The sequence below is a fragment of the Bombina bombina genome, chromosome 6 (genome assembly GCF_027579735.1).
Source record: "Bombina bombina isolate aBomBom1 chromosome 6, aBomBom1.pri, whole genome shotgun sequence".
In the NCBI taxonomy this organism is placed as follows: Eukaryota; Metazoa; Chordata; class Amphibia; order Anura; family Bombinatoridae; genus Bombina; species Bombina bombina.
Window position 1 is genome coordinate 773,415,241 of NC_069504.1, and position 17,691 is coordinate 773,432,931.

The window sequence follows — 17,691 nt, forward strand, 5'->3', positions numbered from 1 at the left end:
ACCATAGATCTGAAGGACGCGTATCTTCATGTTCCCATTCACATGGATCATTACCAGTATCTGAAGTTTGGCTTTCTGGACAAACATTTTAAGTTTGTTGCTCTTCCTTTTGGCCTCGCTACAGCTCCCAGAATTTCCACAAAGGTTCTGGGGGCTCTTCTGGCAGAGGTCAGGTCCCAGGGCAATGCTCTGGCGCCTTATCTGGATGACATTTTAGTTCAGGCGCCATCTTTTCATCTTGTAAAATCTCATACAGAGATGTTGTTGTCTATTCTACGTTCCAACGGTTGGAAAGTGAATCTGGGAAAGAGTTCCCTTGTTCCAAATACAATGGTGTGTTAATTAGGAACAATTATAGATTCCCTGTCTATGAATATTTTTCTGACGGACGTCAGAAAATCCAAACTTCATGCTTCTTGTCTTTCTCTCCAGTCTGCTTTTTGTCCATCTGTGGCTCAATGCATGAAGGTGATTGGTCCGATGGTCGCCTCCATGGACATCATTCCTTTTGGTCGGTTCCATCTTAGACCTCTGCAACTATGCATGCTCAGTCAATGGAACGGGGATCACTCAGATCTCTCACAGAGAATAAATCTGGACTCTCCATCAAGAGTCTCTCTCTCTTGGTGGATTTCACAGGATCATCTGTCTCGGGCACATGCTTCCAGAGGCCTTCCTGGGCGATTGTGACCATGGACGCCAGCTTGTCGGGCTGGGGGCAGTTTCGGGTTCCTTAAAGGCACAGGGTTTGTGGACAGAGGACTCATCTCTTCCAAGAAACATCTTGGAATTGAGAGCAATCTTTCGAGCTTTGTTAGCTTGGCCTCATCTATCTTTGCTCCGGTTTTTCAGATTTCAGTTGGACATCACCTCGGTAGGAACTCAGAGTGATTTGGAAATGAAGGAGGTGTCTCGCATTCTCCAGTGGGCGGAGTCTCACGATTGCCACCTCTCTGCCATCTACATACCAGGGGTGGACAACTGGGAGGCGGATTTTTTGAGCAGACAGACCTTTCATCCCGGGGAGTGGGCTCTCCATCCGGGGGTATTCTCAAATATAACCCTCAGGTGGGGGAATCAGGAGTTGGATCTGATGGCGTCTCGTCAAAATGCCAAGCTTCCAAAGTACGATTCAAGGTCAAGAGATCCTCAAGCTGTTCTGATAGACGTTCTGGCGGTTCCTTGGAATTTCAATCTAGCATACCTGTTTCCTCCATTTGCTCTCCTTCTACGAGTATTTGCTCACATCAAGCAGGAGAGAGCTTCTGTGATTCTAATAGCTCTTGCATGGCCTCGCAGGATCTTGTTCGCGGATCTGGTGACAATGTCATCTCTTCCGCCTTGGAGGTTTCCTTCTACTTCAGGGTCCTTTTCTTCATCCAAATCTGGTTTCTTTAAAGCTGACTGCTTGGAGATTGAACGTCTAGGTTTGGCCAGACGTGGCTTCTCTGAGAAAGTCATAGATACTATGCTTCAGGCTCGTAAACAGGTTACTCGCAGAATTTACCATAGGGTATGGTGTAAATACCTTCATTGGTGTGATTCAAAGGGTTTTGCTTGGAGCAAAGTAAGGGTTCCACAAATTTTGGCTTTTCTTCCGGAGGGCCTAGAGAAAGATTTGTCAGTCAGTACTTTGAAAGGTCAGATTTCTTCACTGTCTATTCTTTTGCATAAACATCTGGCAGTTCTGCCAGATGTTTAGTCTTTTGTTCGGTAGTTTTCTTTACAAATCTCAGGCACCTCTATACCTTTCTTTTATCTTCTTTTTCTATTTTCCTTTGGCCAAATGACTGGGGGTTATGGGTAAGGGAAGTGATACTTAACAGCTTTGCTGGGGTGTTCTGCTGGCCAGGAGTGAATATCTCACTAGTAATTAGAATGTTTCGTGGACTCTCCATGCCCGGAAATAAATACATTTCGGCTAGATTATAGCGCTGCTATTACAGGTTTTCATAAACCCGGCGTTAGCAGGCAATATGTGAGCATTGAGCAACATTGAGCTCCATACCGCACTCCAATACCAGCGCTGCTTTGAGTTGGTATTACGTACTTGTGCACGATTTCCCCATAGACATCAATGGGGAGAGCCGGCTAAAAAAAAAGCCTAACCACATATCAACCTTGGAAGTTCAGAAAGCCATTAAAAAGGCCAAACTAGGGAAAACCCCAGGCCCGGATAGAATCCCCATAGAATATTACAAAATACTGCAAGATGAAATTAGCTTGCCCCTGTCCCAATCGTTTACCGCATACTTAAGTGGCGCAGCTCAACCGGCGACGGACTTTGCAGACGCACATATATGCCTGATCCCAAAACCAGACAGGGATCCCACCCTGGCCGCTTCATACAGACCAATATCTTTACTGAACAATGACTACTAGCTTTTCACAGCTATTCTGGCAGATAGGCTGGATGGGGTGGTAGGGAATGTCATTCACAAAGATCAAACCGGATTTATGAAACACCGTTCGTTGGTCATGAATATTCGCAAGACCGTAGCAATTATCTCTCACTACTGGCAGGCCAGGGGGGTGGGCCATCTTAATTCACTGCGGGACGCCTGTCTCCTCGCGATAGACGCGGAGAAGGCGTTCGACAGGGTGGAGTGGGACCACTTACTGACAGCCCTAGACAAATTTGGAATTACGGGGGATTTCCACAACCTCATTCGGATACTCTATCAAAGCCCACGCACATCATTTATAGTTAACGGGGAGATCTCTCAATCCTTCCCACTGGAGAGGGGTACCCGCCAAGGATGCCCGCTCTCGCCTCTCCTCTTCAACCTGGCTATAGATCCATTGGCCATTCATATTAGAGAGGCCCTGAGGGGGGTGAGTGTTGGTTCTCACTCCACGCATCTATCCCTTTATGCAGATGACTTACTGCTCTATATTCAGAATCCTAATACTGAAATTCCAAACTTCTCGACATGTTACATCAATTCGGAAAGGTATAAGGATACAAGGTCAATTTAGATAAATCAGAGCTAATTTACCTGAAAAACACTGTAGGCCCAGACACATCTCAACTGACACTTAAAATCACAACAATTGCGTTTAAATATCTAGGCACTGACGGATAGTTTCGAGCGGGTGATATGAGCCACATTAGCTTCGGAAGTAAGAGAATCACACCTCAAACTTATGCATCACAGTTACATCACACCTGCCTTGCGAGCCAAATGGGTACCCAACGCAAACAACTCTTGCCTGAAATGTTCTCTCCTGGACCCAGACATATCACACCTATTCTGGGAATGCACCAAAATTCTACAATTCTGGGCAAAAGTACAATTCTGGCTATCAAAAATTAGCGGCAGAAATACTAAGCTAACACGAGACGAGGTCTTCTTCCTGCGAGGCCATGCCCAATCCTCCCCAACAGATCGCTTCATGAATGCCATCATACTGCTGTCCAGGAAGTTAATACTTAAGCACTGGATTCTCCCAAACCCCCACATATAACCCAACTCATAAGATTAGCACACACCCAGCTTCTTGTTGAACAGGCAGATGTTAAGGGGGACGTGGAGAAGAGAGTAAAACACTTCATGACCAAATGGGAACCTTACCTATTGCACCTCGCTCCTGGCATTAGACGGCACCTCCTGACCCCATTTCTCCACAGCACTTACCTTATGACTGAACAAATGAAGGGCCGATGGCTTCTGACTGAAGGAAACCCCTGACTTCTAACATAACAACTGACACCTACACTGCTCGCCACGACAGACTCCGTATTGTAGTCGAAGTTACTGATGTTGAACACTCACAAGCTGGCTGCTGGACTCCGGGATCCCCTCCCGCCCCCTTCTCCTCTCCTCTCTGTCACTGGAGGAATCTCCGAGGTAATCTGGAGGATTAGCCTCAGCTCTCTACTGAACCTCACAGGGCACAGAGTCTATAGTTTGTAGTTTATGGTTTGCTATTGCATCAGGATTGTTACATTCATGTCACACTTTAAAATGTTTAACCACGGTTACACTCGAAATGAATAGTTGTAAGCCACTAAGCTTAAATGAATGCAGTAACCGTTTAATATTAAACTCTGCTCATAGTTCCAAGGGTTGGCACTCCAGCATGAATGGTTGGATGATCTAAAGACTTAGACAAAGATAGCAGGAGTTATCTACTGTGAAACTGGGTTCTTAAATAATTATTTATTTCTCCTTGTTTCCCCTTCCTCCCCTCCTTCCCCACCTCCCAACCCTCACCTCGTCCTCTGCCCCTGGTCCTACCCTTCCACTACCCCCTCCTCCCCCATGCCCCTCCCCACTCTGTCCCTCCCATCTCTCCCAGTTGGTTTAATTAGAAAATGAATACAGGCTCAGGAGGAGATCGTTAGATAATACTTTCGTGTATCTTCCACCTTACTTATCACAAGTCTGAATATGTAAATGCATTGTTTATCCTGAACACCACAGTGATTTGTACTATGTCTCTCTGACTGAGTTTGTTAAAATAAAGTTATTTATTTCTCCTTGCGCCCCTCCTCCTCCCCACCTCCCAATCCTTACCTCATCCTCAGCCCCTGGTTCTACCCTTCCACCCTCTCCCACTCTTCCCCCATATCCCTTCCCACTCTGTCCTTCCCATCTCTCCCAGTTGGTTTAATTAGAAAATGAAAACAAGCTCAGGAGGAGATCGTTAGGTAATACTTACGTGTATCTTTCACCTTTACTTATCGCAAGTCTGAATATGTAAAAGCATTATTGTATCCTGATTACCACAGTGATTTGTATCGTCTCTCTCTGACTGAGTTTGTGAAAATAAAGTTATTAAAAATAAGATGTGATTTCACAATAAAACTTTTCCCACATTCAAAAAAAAAAAAAAAAAAAGCCTAACACCGCCAATAAAGGAGCGTAAAGCTCCGTAACGCCGCCCCATTGATTCCTATGGGGAAAGAAAAGTTATGTTTAAAACTAACACTCTAACATAAACCCCGAGTCTAAACACCCCTAATCTGCCGCCCCCGACATCGCCAACACCTACATTACACTTATTAACATCGCTGCCACCTACATTATACTTATTAACCCCTAATCTGCCCCCCCAATGTCGCCGCCACCCACCTACACTTATTAATCCCTAATCTGCTGCCCCCAATGTCGTTGCCGCCTACATAAACCCCTAAACCTATCCCTAAGTTTAACCCTAACCCTAACACCCACTAACTTTAGTATAATTAAAATAAATCTAAATAAAAATTACTATCATTAACTAAATATTTCCTATTTAAAACTAAATATTTACCTATAAAATAAACCCTAAGCTAGCTACAATATAACTAATAGTTACATTGTATCTATCTTAGGTTTTATTTTTATTTCACAGGCAAGTTTGTATTTATTTTAACTAGGTAGACTAGTTAGTAAATAGTTATTAAATATTTACTAACTACCTAGCTAAAATAAATACAAATTTACTTGTAAAATAAAACCTAACCTGAGTTACACTAACACCTAACCTTGCACTACAATTAAATAAATTACATTAATTAAATACAATTAACTAAATTACAAAAAAAAACAAAGACTAAATTACACAAAATAAAAAAGAAATGATCACATTTTTAAACTAATTACACCTAATCTAATAGCCCTATCAAAATAAAAAAGCCCCCCCCCCAAAAAATAAAAAACTCCCTAGCCTACAATAAACTACCAATGGCCCTTAAAAGGGCCTTTTGCAGGGAATTGCCCAAAAGAAATAAGCTCTTTTACCTGTAAAAAAAAATACAAACAACCCCCCAACAGTAAAACCCACCACCCACACAACCAAACCCACCAGTTAGTTTTAAATAGGAATTATTTAGTTAATGATATTAATTTTTTTTTAGATTGATTTTAATTATATTAAAGTTAGGGGTGTTAGGGTTAGACTTAGGGTTAGGTTTAGGGGTTAATAACTTTAGTATAGTGGCAGCGATGTTAGGGACAGCAGATTAGGGGTTAATAATAATTAACTAGTGTTTACGACGCAGGAGTGCGGCAGTTTAGGGGTTAATATGTTTATTATAGTGGTGACGATGTCCGGAGCGGCAGATTAGGGGTTAATAATTTTATTTTAGTGTTTGCAATGCGGGAGGGCCTCAGTTTAGGGGTTAATTGATAGTTTATGGGTATTAGTGTACTTTTTAGCACTTTAGTTATGAGTTTTATGTTACAGCGTTGTAGCATAAAACATATAACTACTGACTTTCAGTTTACGGTATGGATCTTTTAGTTATAGGCTGTACCGCTCACTTTTTGGCCTCCCAGGCAAACTCGTAATACCGGCGCAAATGATGTCCCATTGAAAAAGGACTTTTGGAAAGCTGCGGTAGTTACGTTGCGTTATGGCCAAAAAAGTGTGCGGGACAGCTAAACCTGCAAGACTCGTGATACCAGCGGTAGTGAAAAAGAGCCATAACGCTGCTTTTTCACTCATACCGCAAAACTCGTAATCTAGCTGATAATCAGGTAAGCATAAGTTTTGTTTTTCTATACAGATCTCAAATCTCTAAACTTGAGGGCATGGAAATTGAACGTTTAGTCCTCAGTGATAGAGGTTTCTCTCTCGCAAGCCTGTTTCAAGGAAGATTTACCACAAGGTTTGGAAAACCTATATTTAATGGTGTTCTTCACATGATTATTCCTGGCATTCCTTTCGGATTCCTAGGAATCTTCAGGATGGTTTGGATAAAGGTTTGTCTGCCAATACCTTAAAAGGACAGATCTCTGCTCTTTCTGTTTTATTTCACAGAAAGATTGCTAATCTTCCTGATATTCATTTTTTTGTCTAGGCATTAATTCAAATTAAACCTGTTATTAAATCTATTTCTCCTCCTTGGAGTCGTAATTTGGTAGTAAAAATTTAGCAGGGTCCTCCTTTTGGGCATATGCATTATTTGGACATTAAACTACTTTCTTGAAAAGTGTTGATTCTATTGGCCATCTCTTCTGCTAGAAGAGTTTGGGAAATGTCTGCTCTCTTTTGTGAGTCTCCTTATCTGATTTTTCATCAAGTTTAAGCTGTTTTGCGGACTTCTTTCATATTTTTGCCTAAGTTTGTGAAGTATAACAACATTAATAGGGAAATTATTGCTCCTTCCTTATGTCCTAATCCTAAGAATTCTATTGAAAAATCATTACACCCTTTGGATGTCTTTAGAGCTTTGAAATACTATGTAGATGCTGTGGAGTGCACCTAAGGTTTTCAGACAGACTTCTAATCTATTTGTTATTTTTTCCGGTTCTAGAAAAGGTCAGAAAGCCTCTGCCATTTTTTTAGCATCTTGGTTACAACTTTTGATTCACAAAGCTCATTTGGAGGCGGGCCAGTCTCCGTCTCAAGAGAATTAGAGCTCATTCTACTAGATCAGTTGCCCCATCTTGGGCTTTCAAGAATAAAGCTTCAGTTGATCAAAGCTGCAAAGCAGCCACTTAGTCTTCTTTGCATATCATTACTAAATGTTACCATTTTGATGTTTTTGCATCTTCAGAAGCAACTTCTGATAGAAAGGTTCTTCAGGCAGCTGTCTCAGTTTGATTCTAGTGCCTATAATTTAAGTTTTTTGATTTTAAAGAAACTTAATTATTTTTGGATTTAATTTCTCAGCAAAAATAGCTGTTTTTATTTTATCCCATCCTTTATTGTTTCTCATGGACTTCTTGGGTATTATATACCATCAGAAACAAGCTCATAGACTCTCGCCACCTATATGAAAGAAAACATCATTTATATAAGAACTTACCTGATAAATTCATTTCTTTCATGGTGGCAAGAGTCCATGAGGCCCACTCATTTTTTTGTGTGGTTTAGTATTTTTTTATATAAAGCACATCTTTTTTCCTGTTCCTCTTTTTTATGCTTTTGCTCCTTATTTACCTCACCAACTTATATGTTAAACTGAGGTATGAGTGAGGTGGGAGGTGTATTTATAGGCATTTGAGGTTTGGGAAACATTGTATATCCCATCAGTAACAAGCTCGTGGACTCTCGCTACCATGAAATAAATGAATTTGTCAGGTAAGTTCTTACATAAGTTATGGTTTTCCACTGATCTTCATTCCAATCTTTGTGACCTTTAGCATATCTTAGCCTTTTCACTTTGTTTGCTTTCCGAAAAAGTGGTTTCTTGGATGCTACCCTTCCACAAAGACTGTTCATGATCAAGCTTCTTCGGACTGTAGAAAGGTCAAACTTGGTATCCCGATGAAGCTGCCAGATGCTCAGCCAGGTCCTTGCTGGTCTTCTTCCAGTCTCTCAAAGAAGAAACCCTGAGAAACTTCCCATCAGATTTTGAAAGTTGTCTTGGCCCTCCAGTCCTTTTTTTGTCCATGACCTCTCCTGATTCTACAAATTTCTTTATAATAGCTTGAATACCACATCTTGAGTATCCAGTTTGTTTGCTGATTTCCCTTTGAGAGTGGCCTTTATGATGAAAAAGTATGATTTTATGTTTGTCAAATTCTGTGATCTTTGAAATTTTGAATGGAATGATGTTATTGAAAGTTGGTCTTATTAGCAAGTGTCCAATTAATTAAGCTCATACCACATGTGTATGTAATGTTCAAGCATGTCTTGCACAAACCTACAAACCTAGTGTAATAGACCTTTTTCACAGCAGTCATTTTGACATGAAATAGTAGAACAAATGCAGGTGTTAGCAATGACATTAATTAGGGTTCGATTCCATTTAGGTTTACTAGAGTCATGTTTCTGCTATTGCTCAAGTGTAAGGGGAGGTCACACTAAATATTTGCCATATTTTTTTCAGATTTTTTTCAGTTTTTTAATATTGCATACAAATATCCTGCATTTTCTGATTGCATTCTAATAAAGGGACTGCAAAATAATTATATATGGTCATTATACCATTGCTAAAACAACAAATCTAATGATGGCCTAAGACTTTTGCACAATACTATATTATATATATATATATATATATATATATATATACAAAACACGGAAGGGAACTGCACTCTCATACCGGACCGGGTACACATCCCATGACCCTGCAACATGCTCAGCCCTGGGTGCCACTGGCACTCACAGGAAGCTGTGCTGTCCCCAGAGCCACAAGCAGTTAACCCCAGACAGGTCTGGGTGCAAGAACCATAGGGAAAATTACAAAATAAATTAATACAACACACAGAGAAAACCCAGCACTCACTTACAAGCTCTCAGCTAAGATTTAAAAGCAAAAATGGAAAGGTTAGTCACCGCATCTGGCCAAATGAGACAAGCTCAGGTACCACGTCAAGGTCCTTTCCAATACCTGAGACCCTAAAACAGCCACACAATGCAAGCTTTCAAATCCAAACAAACTGAAAACAAGGGAAGGGTGCACAGGAATATGTAACCACCCTAGACATATACAAAACAGGCAAGGGAACTGCATTCTCATACCGGACCGGGTACACATCCCATGACCCTGCAACATGCTCAGCCCTGGGTGCCACTGGCACTCACAGGAAGCTGTGCTGTCCCCAGAGCCACAAGCAGTTAACCCCAGACAGGTCTGGGTGCAAGAACCATAGGGAAAATTACAAAATAAATTAATACAACACACAGAGAAAACCCAGCACTCACTTACAAGCTCTCAGCTAAGATTTAAAAGCAAAAATGGAAAGGTTAGTCACCGCATCTGGCCAAATGGGACAAGCTCAGGTACCACGTCAAGGTCCTTTCCAATACCTGAGACCCTAAAACAGCCACACAATGCAAGCTTTCAAATCCAAACAAACTGAAAACAAGGGAAGGGTGCACAGGAATATGTAACCACCCTAGACATATACAAAACAGGCAAGGGAACTGCATTCTCATACCGGACCGGGTACACATCCCATGACCCTGCAACATGCTCAGCCCTGGGTGCCACTGGCACTCACAGGAAGCTGTGCTGTCCCCAGAGCCACAAGCAGTTAACCCCAGACAGGTCTGGGTGCAAGAACCATAGGGAAAATTACAAAATAAATTAATACAACACACAGAGAAAACCCAGCACTCACTTACAAGCTCTCAGCTAAGATTTAAAAGCAAAAATGGAAAGGTTAGTCACCGCATCTGGCCAAATGGGACAAGCTCAGGTACCACGTCAAGGTCCTTTCCAATACCTGAGACCCTAAAACAGCCACACAATGCAAGCTTTCAAATCCAAACAAACTGAAAACAAGGGAAGGGTGCACAGGAATATGTAACCACCCTAGACATATACAAAACACGGAAGGGAACTGCACTCTCATACCGGACCGGGTACACATCCCATGACCCTGCAACATGCTCAGCCCTGGGTGCCACTGGCACTCACAGGAAGCTGTGCTGTCCCCAGAGCCACAAGCAGTTAACCCCAGACAGGTCTGGGTGCAAGAACCATAGGGAAAATTACAAAATAAATTAATACAACACACAGAGAAAACCCAGCACTCACTTACAAGCTCTCAGCTAAGATTTAAAAGCAAAAATGGAAAGGTTAGTCACCGCATCTGGCCAAATGGGACAAGCTCAGGTACCACGTCAAGGTCCTTTCCAATACCTGAGACCCTAAAACAGCCACACAATGCAAGCTTTCAAATCCAAACAAACTGAAAACAAGGGAAGGGTGCACAGGAATATGTAACCACCCTAGACATATACAAAACACGGAAGGGAACTGCACTCTCATACCGGACCGGGTACACATCCCATGACCCTGCAACATGCTCAGCCCTGGGTGCCACTGGCACTCACAGGAAGCTGTGCTGTCCCCAGAGCCACAAGCAGTTAACCCCAGACAGGTCTGGGTGCAAGAACCATAGGGAAAATTACAAAATAAATTAATACAGCACACAGAGAAAACCCAGCACTCACTTACAAGCTCTCAGCTAAAATTTAAAAGCAAAAATGGAAAGGTTAGTCACCGCATCTGGCCAAATGGGACAAGCTCAGGTACCACGTCAAGGTCCTTTCCAATACCTGAGACACTAAAACAGCCACACAATGCAAGCTTTCAAATCCAAACAAACTGAAAACAAGGGAAGGGTGCACAGGAATATGTAACCACCCTAGACATATACAAAACACGCAAGGGAACTGCACTCTCATACCGGACCGGGTACACATCCCATGACCCTGCAACATGCTCAGCCCTGGGTGCCACTGGCACTCACAGGAAGCTGTGCTGTCCCCAGAGCCACAAGCAGTTAACCCCAGACAGGTCTGGGTGCAAGAACCATAGGGAAAATTACAAAATAAATTAATACAACACACAGAGAAAACCCAGCACTCACTTACAAGCTCTCAGCTAAGATTTAAAAGCAAAAATGGAAAGGTTAGTCACCGCATCTGGCCAAATGGGACAAGCTCAGGTACCACGTCAAGGTCCTTTCCAATACCTGAGACCCTAAAACAGCCACACAATGCAAGCTTTCAAATCCAAACAAACTGAAAACAAGGGAAGGGTGCACAGGAATATGTAACCACCCTAGACATATACAAAACACGGAAGGGAACTGCACTCTCATACCGGACCGGGTACACATCCCATGACTCTGCAACATGCTCAGCCCTGGGTGCCACTGGCACTCACAGGAAGCTGTGCTGTCCCCAGAGCCACAAGCAGTTAACCCCAGACAGGTCTGGGTGCAAGAACCATAGGGAAAATTACAAAATAAATTAATACAACACACAGAGAAAACCCAGCACTCACTTACAAGCTCTCAGCTAAGATTTAAAAGCAAAAATGGAAAGGTTAGTCACCGCATCTGGCCAAATGGGACAAGCTCAGGTACCACGTCAAGGTCCTTTCCAATACCTGAGACCCTAAAACAGCCACACAATGCAAGCTTTCAAATCCAAACAAACTGAAAACAAGGGAAGGGTGCACAGGAATATGTAACCACCCTAGACATATACAAAACAGGCAAGGGAACTGCATTCTCATACCGGACCGGGTACACATCCCATGACCCTGCAACATGCTCAGCCCTGGGTGCCACTGGCACTCACAGGAAGCTGTGCTGTCCCCAGAGCCACAAGCAGTTAACCCCAGACAGGTCTGGGTGCAAGAACCATAGGGAAAATTACAAAATAAATTAATACAACACACAGAGAAAACCCAGCACTCACTTACAAGCTCTCAGCTAAGATTTAAAAGCAAAAATGGAAAGGTTAGTCACCGCATCTGGCCAAATGGGACAAGCTCAGGTACCACGTCAAGGTCCTTTCCAGTACCTGAGACCCTAAAACAGCCACACAATGCAAGCTTTCAAATCCAAACAAACTGAAAACAAGGGAAGGGTGCACAGGAATATGTAACCACCCTAGACATATACAAAACACGGAAGGGAACTGCACTCTCATACCGGACCGGGTACACATCCCATGACCCTGCAACATGCTCAGCCCTGGGTGCCACTGGCACTCACAGGAAGCTGTGCTGTCCCCAGAGCCACAAGCAGTTAACCCCAGACAGGTCTGGGTGCAAGAACCATAGGGAAAATTACAAAATAAATTAATACAACACACAGAGAAAACCCAGCACTCACTTACAAGCTCTCAGCTAAGATTTAAAAGCAAAAATGGAAAGGTTAGTCACCGCATCTGGCCAAATGGGACAAGCTCAGGTACCACGTCAAGGTCCTTTCCAATACCTGAGACCCTAAAACAGCCACACAATGCAATATATATATACGGAAATCTAAAAGAAGCACAATATGTTTAATAACACAAAATAAAACAAAAGTAAAGCCCCAATAGGTGGCTACTCACTCAGTAAAACCTCAATCATATGAGGTAAGTTCAGCATACACAGCTGTACAAGTATGGAATCACAAGTATGAGTTTTAATTAAAGCATTTATTTATTATATCTTTTGCTGACCAGAGTTCTTTCTGAAAGAAGGAGAATATTGCACATTGAGCAGTGTCTGTTTTGGGCTACCTTTTCCTTTACGGATATCTGCTCTGGGGATTAATACCAGTTTTCATGCATTGGATCCAAGGTTTCACAAGTCAGCATTATTGGTTTTGGTCCTCTTTCACTCTCCTAATACTGGCTGTGGATCAACATTCCTGCACCAGCTCTGAGACCTCATACAAGTCAGCTGGGCGGCTTCTAACAGTCCACCATGCCTCAATTGCACTGTTTGAGTGCATATCAATCTTCTTGCTATTTCTTCTGCTAGCAGAATTTCTGAACTTTCAGCTCTGCAGTGCGATTCCCCTTATCTTGCTTTTCATGCTGATAAGGTGGTCCTCTGTACTAAGCCGGGGTTTCTCCCTAAGGTAGTGTCGGATCGCAATATTTAACAGGAAATTGTTGTTCCCTCTTTTTTTCCTAATCCTTCTTCCCAGAAGGAACGTCTTTTAAATAACTTGGATGTTGTGCATGCTCTTAAATTCTACCTTCAAGCAACTAAAGATTTTCGGCAGACTTCTGCCCTGTTTGTTGTTTTCTCTGGTAAGCCTAGGGGTCAGAAGGCCACTTCTACTACCCTTTCTCTCTGGTTGAGAAGTGTTATCCTGTTAGCTTATGAGACAGCTGGATAACAGCCTCCTGAGAGAATTATGGATCATTCCACGAGAGCTGTTTCTTCTTCCTGGGCTTTCAAAAATGAAGCTTCTGTGGAGCAAATTTGTAAGGTGGCCACTTGGTCCTCCATTCATACTTTTTCCAAATTCTACAAATTTGATACTTTTGCCTAGGCTGAGGCTTCTTGTGAGAGAAAGTTCTTCAAGTGGTGGTGCCTTCTGTTTAGATTTACCTGGCTTGTTCTCCCTCCCTTTCATTCTGTGTCCTCTAGCTTGGGTATTGGTTCCCACTAGTAATTAGATTGTTTTGTGGATTCTCCATGCCATAGGAAAGAAAACAAAATGTATGATTATCTGATAAATGTATTTATTTCCGGGCATGGAGAGTCCACGACCCGCCCCTTTTTTGCATCAGGCGGTAGTTTTCTTTATAAATCTCAGGCAGCTCCATACCTTTGTGTTATCATCTTTTTCCATTTTCCTTCGGCCAAATGACTGGGGGTTATGGGTAAGGGAAGTGATACTTAACAGCTTAACAGCCAGATGAAGCTGCCAGATGCTGAGCCAGTTCCTTGGTGGACTTCTTCCAGTCTCTCAAAGAAGAAACCCTGAGAAACTTCTCATCAGATTTTGAAAGTTGTCTTGGCCCTCCAGTCCTTTTTTTGTCCATGACCTCTCCTGATTCTACAAATTTCTTTATAATAGCTTGAATACCACATCTTGAGTATCCAGTTTGTTTGCTGATTTCCCTTTGAGAGTGGCCTTTATGATGAAAAAGTATGATTTTATGTTTGTCAAATTCTGTGATCTTTGAAATTTTGTATGGAATGATGTTATTGAAAGTTGGTCTTATTAGCAAGTGTCCAATTAATTAAGCTCATACCACATGTGTATGTAATGTCCAAGCATGTCTTGCACAAACCTACAAACCTAGTGTAAAAGACCTTTTTCACAGCAGTCATTTTGACATGAAATAGTAGAACAAATGCAGGTGTTAGCAATGACATTAATTAGGGTTCCATTCCATTTAGGTTTACGAGAGTCATGTTTCTGCTATTGCTCAAGTGTAAGGGGAGGTCACACTAAATATTTGCCACATTTTTTTCAGATTTTTTTCAGTTTTTTAAAACTGCATACAAATATCCTGCATTTTCTGATTGCATTCTAATAAAGGGACTGCAAAATAATTATATATGGTCATTATACCATTGCTGCATTCTAATAAAAGGACTGCAAAATAATTATATATGGTCATTATACCATTGCTAAAACAACAAATCTACTGATGGCCTAAGACTTTTGCACAATACTATATATATATATATATATATATATATATATATATATATATATATATATATATATATATATATATATATACGGAAATCTAAAAGAAGCACACCGAAAATCTCTTCATAGCATAATATGTTTAATAACACAAAATAAAACAAAAGTAAAGCCCCAATAGGTGGCTACTCACTCAGTAAAACCTCAATCATATGAGGTAAGTTCAGCATACACAAAATCATGCCCCAATACAGATGAACCCAGACTGCAGTCCTTGAGGTATCAGCTGTACAAGTATGGAATCACAAGTGTGAATTTAAGTAGGAATGTTCAGTAGAGTTTAAGGTTATGTTGTCTGTTACACAATCGTAACGATAAGTAACAAGGAAGCAAACACACTCACCTGATGAAACGGTAAACTGAGAAACGCGTTGTGAGCTAAGTGCTTTTATGTTGTATTTTATGAGTTTTAATTAAAGCATTTATTTATTATATCTTTTGCTGACCAGAGTTCTTTCTGAAAGAAGGAGAATATTGCACTTTGAGCAGTGTCTGTTTTGGGCTACCTTTTCCTTTACGGATATCTGCTCTGGGGATTAATACCAGTTTTCATGCATTGGATCCAAGGTTTCACAAGTCAGCATTATTGGTTTTGGTCCTCTTTCACTCTCCTAATACTGGCTGTGGATCAACATTCCTGCACAAGCTCTGAGACCTCATACAAGTCAGCTGGGCGGCTTCTAACAGTCCACCATGCCTCAATTGCACTGTTTGAGTGCATATCAATCTTCTTGCTATTTCTTCTGCTAGCAGAATTTCTGAACTTTCGGCTCTGCAGTGCGATTCCCCTTATCTTGCTTTTCATGCTGATAAGGTGGTCCTCTGTACTAAGCCGGGGTTTCTCCCTAAGGTAGTGTCGGATCGCAATATTTAACAGGAAATTGTTGTTCCCTCTTTTTTTCCTAATCCTTCTTCCCAGAAGGAACGTCTTTTAAATAACTTGGATGTTGTGCATGCTCTTAAATTCTACCTTCAAGCAACTAAAGATTTTCTGCAGACTTCTGCCCTGTTTGTTGTTTTCTCTGGTAAGCGTAGGGGTCAGAAGGCCACTTCTACTACCCTTTCTCTCTGGTTGAGAAGTGTTATCCTGTTAGCTTATGAGACAGCTGGACAACAGCCTCCTGAGAGAATTATGGATCATTCCACGAGAGCTGTTTCTTCTTCCTGGGCTTTCAAAAATGAAGCTTTGGTGGAGCAAATTTGCAAGGCGGCCACTTGGTCCTCCATTCATACTTTTTCCAAATTCTACAAATTTGATACTTTTGCCTAGGCTGAGGCTTCTTGTGGGAGAAAGTTCTTCAAGTGGTGGTGCCTTCTGTTTAGGTTTGCTTGGCTTGTTCTCCCTCCCTTTCATTCTGTGTCCTCTAGCTTGGGTATTGGCTCCCACTAGTAATTAGATTGTTTCGTGGATTCTCCATGCCATAGGAAAGAAAACAAAATGTATGATTATCTGATAAATGTATTTATTTCCGGGCATGGAGAGTCCACGACCCGCCCCTTTTTTGCATCAGGCGGTAGTTTTCTTTATAAATCTCAGGCAGCTCCATACCTTTGTGTTATCATCTTTTTCCATTTTCCTTCGGCCAAATGACTGAGGGTTATGGGTAAGGGAAGTGATACTTAACAGCTTAACAGCCAGATGAAGCTGCCAGATGCTGAGCCAGTTCCTTGCTGGACTTCTTCCAGTCTCTCAAAGAAGAAACTCTGAGAAACTTCTCATCAGATTTTGAAAGTTGTCTTGGCCCTCCAGTCCTTTTTTTGTCCATGACCTGTCCTGATTCTACAAAAATTTTTATAATAGCTTGAATACCACATCTTGAGTATCCAGTTTGTTTGCTGATTTCCCTTTGAGAGTGGCCTTTGTGATGAAAAAGTATGATTTTATGTGTGTCAAATTCTGTGATCTTTGAAATTTTGAATGTTCAAGCATGTCTTGCACAAACCTGGTGTAATAGACCTTTTTCACAGCAGTCATTTTGACATGAAATAGTAGAACAAATTCAGGTGTTAGCAATGACATTAATTAGGGTTCTATTCCATTTAGGTTTACAAGAGTCATGTTTCTGCTATTGCTCAAGTGTAAGGGGAGGTCACACTAAATATTTGCCACGTTTTTTCAGATTTTTTTCAGTTTTTTAATACTGCATACAAATATCCTGCATTTTTTGGTTGTATTCTAATAAACGGATTGCAAAATAATTATATATGGTCATTATACCATTGCTAAAACAACAAATCTAATGATGGCCTAAGACTTTTGCACAGTACTATATATATATGTGACAGGGTCTGAGATCATATATATGTTAGCAGGAGAATGGAGCTCTCTGTTTATCCAGAATGAAAACAGTTACATTTCAGGTGCTCTCAGCTGGTGCAATTAGCTAGCTAGCAAAAGGCTGCTTTGAGAGCAAAGCTTTCTCTCTCTTCCTCTTGTGAGGAGGAAAATCACCTGACAAGACTGCCTGTAAGCACAGAGACACAGAGGGAGAAAAAGCAGGTACTCTAAACTATTGTTTTTCCAATAAAGCAGTTGTTTACTGGGGACAGTTTAGATGCCACAGTACCATAGTTAGGAATCCTTTAAAGTTTAGTTAGCCTCCTGAGTTAGGAGTAGGTGTTTGTTTTGGTTTGTTTTGTTTTTATGAAACCTGCTGTGAAACAAATAAATAGTTTGTTCCTTAATCAAATGAACTGTTCCCTCTTACTAAAGCCAAAAGCTTGGTCACCTTACCACAGTGGTGGCAGCGGTGGGATGGTCTAGTACTGGGAGATTAAAAGTACAGAGCCCACTTAAAGAAATATATATTAAAGTTTGTGTTTGCAAAAATGGAGGAGATCA